Source organism: Haemaphysalis longicornis, unplaced genomic scaffold, assembly GCF_048455015.1.
Source record: "Haemaphysalis longicornis isolate Haplotype H1 unplaced genomic scaffold, Haemaphysalis longicornis Haplotype H1 scaffold_4, whole genome shotgun sequence".
In the NCBI taxonomy this organism is placed as follows: Eukaryota; Metazoa; Arthropoda; class Arachnida; order Ixodida; family Ixodidae; genus Haemaphysalis; species Haemaphysalis longicornis.
In genome coordinates, this window is record NW_027526361.1 from 136,204,226 (window position 1) to 136,209,026 (window position 4,801).

A 4,801-nucleotide genomic window follows, 5' to 3' on the forward strand; every position below is an offset into this window, starting at 1 on the left:
TGAATAGTGAAAAATTTGTAAGAAATCATTTATATGTTTATTTTGCCAAACTGCAGCACACATCCTTTGAGGTTCACTGCACACCATAAGGGTTTTATGCAGTGAAAGCAAGTAGGTGTGCAACACATGAACTGCAGAAACATTCTTTGAACCTGAAAACCTTTGGCTTTTCAGTATTGCATGAAGCTTTCAATCACGGTAGCTACCCGCAATGTTTAGTGCCGTATTCTTGAACTGAGCAGGAAAGGTCAATATGAAGGAAGACCAAATGAAATATGTATACCTTCCTCCGTGCCGTGGCTTTAATCTACTCATAAAAGTTTCGGTCCCCACTGCCACTTATTTTCTTTCGAAATATTCTTTTTGCTTCATGAAAAAATATTCATAAGGTACAGGACTTGCAAGTTTGGTGGTATATCGGGTATTATGGACATATAATTTAGACTACATGACCCCACATCGCAACACCAAGAACTGTAAACATCACAGAAACATGCCAATGAGTTCCCTTGTGAAGCCCATGGTTGAAGTTCATGGAATTATTCCTAAAGCATTATTTATCATGAGGCTAGCTTGTGCATGGGACCTTGCATTATGTCCCTGCATGTGGATGTGGGGTCATTTTAAAACGTTACAAATGAAAATTCAAGAGACAGTGCCCATTATTTTCGTCGAGTATTACGAGGTGCTTCATGGCAAGCATCAAATCCCTTCTAAAGCCCTTTTTAGACTTTACTAGTAGTAAAATCAGCAAAATATTTTTTATAAAACATTCAGCATTTTTTAGCAGCAGCCTTAGTGTTGCTACTTTCCATATTTAAGTTTTTTCTGCTTTCCTTAATGACATTTTTGTTTTGCTGAGAAGGTGCATAAACAATGTGAATAGCATTTTTGTCAAACCTTTGTAGCTATACTATTGTTAGAAAATATTTCACTATATAAGGCAGCTTAAACTGTGAATATGTGAATCTAGAAACATTAAAAACACTTTAAATTGATTCTAAATTTCTGGCACTTTTTACGCGAAGCTGCGCATGGGATATGAAGTGCACCGCAAAGGAGGGCTCTGGATTAGCTTTGGCAGCTTTGGGACATTTATTGCGCACTGAAACCTCCACACATGGGCATTTTCACTTACTGGCTCCACCAGAAAAATGGCCCCCAATTTATACAGCTATTCCTACTAGTATGTGATGTACATTTTATAATAATTTGAAGCATTAGAGCCACAAAATTTTGCTGTACAACAGCACCCAGCGCGCGCTGTTATATTACACCAGACACTTTACTACACTGTCGAGAGCTTTGACAGCTACAATGACCTCTACAAAACAAGCTTATACTCGTAGAATGCTTCATAACATAATTACTGTGTGTTCAGTGATCACGTGTGAACTACAGATAGTGCTGTTTGAGCAAGAACCGAGGATGAGCACCCTTCCTGGTTCTGAAAAAAAAATACATGACAAAATTCTTTAACCAGAAATAAGAAAGAGGGTTGAAAGAACGTGAGCACGAAGTTTTTTCAAAATATGTAAAGCAATGCAAACAAATATTTATTTCAACTTCAAGTTAACAAAAGGCAATCTCATTAAGGCTCGTAATGGGGGCTTACCTGGCTCAAAAAAGAGCAGAGTGCACTTATATAGATGCTACAGGGAACCTTCACAGCCAAAAATTGCTTGAGCACTTAAAATAATCACTCTTCAACAAACTCATGAAAATAATTGAATGGTGAAAAACCAGTGGTAAACACAGGACACAGTTAAAAGAGAACAACAGGACAAGCTTTTACCGGAGTTCTCTTCCGTATCCTATGTTTTCCCGTGGTTTTTCATTCATTCAAACATGTACCAAGTAGTCCAGTCCGACGCATTGGTATCATAAAAATGTGTATTGTCACTCCTTACAGAAGGTTAAAAAAAAGAAAGTATTAAACAGGTGCCAAAATTAAAAGAGCAGCAGATTTGTTAAATTTTAATTTTAGGTGATAATTAAAAAATATAGGCATGGATAAAGTGAGGAGCTACCGAAGGACCATGATGCTAGCGCGACATTCCACTTTGAAGCAAAATAGCTGCTTTCAAAGCTACATAGGCCAAATATGCAATGAGGCAACCCTTTAGGCACACAAAAACATACCATAAACTTCAAAAAGCTAAAATTTAGTTGAGATAAACTGGCCAAAGCAATTGGAATTGGCAACTAGACACAGTTTCAGAAATACACAGCGATATCATACAAAAATATAAGGTTTTCGCACTGAAACTGATCAAAACAAAAATTGAGAACTACATATATGAGACTGACATCAATGTGCAAAGCAGCCTAATGAAGGAAGACGGTGTTGACTTAAAACACTTAATATTGTTATGAAAAAAAAATTCAGTTGATGTGTAATCTCCCATTAGAATGGCAGATCTGAATTTTGTTTTCGTCTGTACCTAGTTTCTTAATAAATCAATTCAAACTTGCCGAAAAAACTGCTGCTAGGGTGCAATTAATGATTGTAACGTGGAACTGTGCACAATAAAAAGATCGGAGTAAGACTAACACCATCATTAAGTTCCCCAGCAGGAGCAATGACTATTAAAATTTCAGGCTTGAAAAGTGGAACCGCGAAAAAACCATTTTGTTTTTCAACAAGGGAAAGTAATGGCTGCAAGTTGCGCTTTACCGAAGATGGAATTTGTGATGTAAAAGGTTGTAAAAATCAAGACTATAGACAATCGTGTGCGGTGCAATAAAAGAAATGATGGTTGAAGGCGTTTAATATATGCCTGGAGGGAAGACCCCTGCCGCTTGTGACAAACCATCGTTTTCCTCGGCGTAATAGTACATCGAAGGCTCTCCTGATCACACCATCTTCACGTTCTGGAGACCAAGGTGAACAACATCGTCCGCGTTCTGCGACGCCTGGCTGGAGCCCGTTGGGGAACCTCCACGGATGTTCTACTCAGACTTTACGGGGCTCATGTGAGATCCGCTATCTGATACTCATTGCCAGTTCTCATTGGCAATCACCTTCTGGAGAGAATAAACTCACTCTACTATTAGCGATAAGTCTTAGAGTGTGCTTGGGGGTTCCTAAAGCCACGTCAAGTCCTCTTGTGCTGGCAGAAGCGCGAGAGTTTCCTCTTATGGTCCTGCGGCTAAGAGAAATAACTCGGAACCTGTCCAGAATATTCACGCAACATGCTTACCATCCACTATCAGATGCAATATTGAAGCGAACTGGTTCGAGGATCTTTGCCATGCTGCAAGACTACCAGGCACTCCTTCCTGAATTTACACGGTGGCCTGATACCTGCCCTCCCTGGCTTCTTCCGCAGCCTAACATCACTGCTAGAATACCAGGTATCGACAAGAAGGCAAATGTTCCTGTACCGGCGTTGGTCCAGTTAGTGTTGATGCATATGTATAGCGCGCACGCGGACAAGCTACATGTGTACACGGATGGATCTTGCAATACACGTAGCTCCGCTTGCGCGTTCGCAGTGCCTGCACTAGGTGTGCAGCAAATGTTCCGATTGTCACACAGAACATCCTCGACAACTGCTGAACTCTGTGACATTGTGGAGGCTGTCAAGTTTATTGCCACAAGGCAGCAAAGTGCTAGGTGGATTGTCTGCTCAGACTCTAAGCCAGCACTTCTGCTCCTATCAAATGTTCAGGCCAGAAACGGGTACCGAATAATGACCCTTACGATTGCTGAACATCTTCAAGCAGCCCGTGATAAAGGGCATGTCGTAGACTTTCAATGGTTACCCAGCCACAGTGGCCTAAAAGGCAACGAGGCAGCCGACAGACTCCCCAAACAGGGGCACGACGACGGCGACGAGCTCACCGTTCCTCTCCTCGCTGATGATATAAGGAGCATCATACGGAAACTAAATGAGCAACGGTCTGCAGAGGCGTGGTTTGATGAAGACACGAAGCGGTCATTGCTGTTCGCAATAGACCCAGCCTTACAGTTCCGTGTGAATGTGGAGCTGTCACAAAATGTAGAAACTCTGCTTCACCGTTTGCGACTCGGGGTGGCTTATACAAAGTCGTTTTTGTACCGAATTCACTGTGCGACCTCACTATCCTGCGCATGCGGAGCGCCCGAGGAAGATGTTTTCCACGTGATGTTAGACTGCCCACTATACTCACGGCAAAGACGTGAACTTTTACACAAACTCCCACTAGAGAACCGTGGAGTGGTGTGTTTAGAATCTTTACTGGGACCATGGCCTGATGCGGGGCTACAAAATACGGTTGTTCGTGTCCTGAATGTGTTTTTTACTTCAACAGGAATAGTGACAAAGTATTAGGTGACATATTAGATTTTTGTCGTGACTCAGTTACCACCAACCCAGGAGGACATTTTACAGACAACTTTTAGTACTCCCGAAAGTGTGGCGCACAGTGGAATAGTATAGCCGGGTCCATGACCCTGTATTGGTGAAATGGAGTAGCCGGGAGCAGATCCGCTTCCAACCTCTCCACTCAATAAACCAGTTAAACCACCACCACCACCTGAACGTTATCTTTATGACCATGGGGAAGGAGTAGAGAAGGCGGAAGACGTTAAGGGCAGGACAGCCCAGTGGACTCGCGGTTAATGAGCAAGTCATTAGGTTCTGCGGCCCGTCGACCAGACGGCCAGAACCACGGTGTCCTGCGGCTGTCGACCAGACTGTAAGGCACCATATTCCCATTATCTACAACGACTGAGGTTTCGCCATCAGGCCACAAGACCCCTAATGGTCTGAACCACAGCCCTGACGGCACAATAACGATGCAAACATCGCGGCTT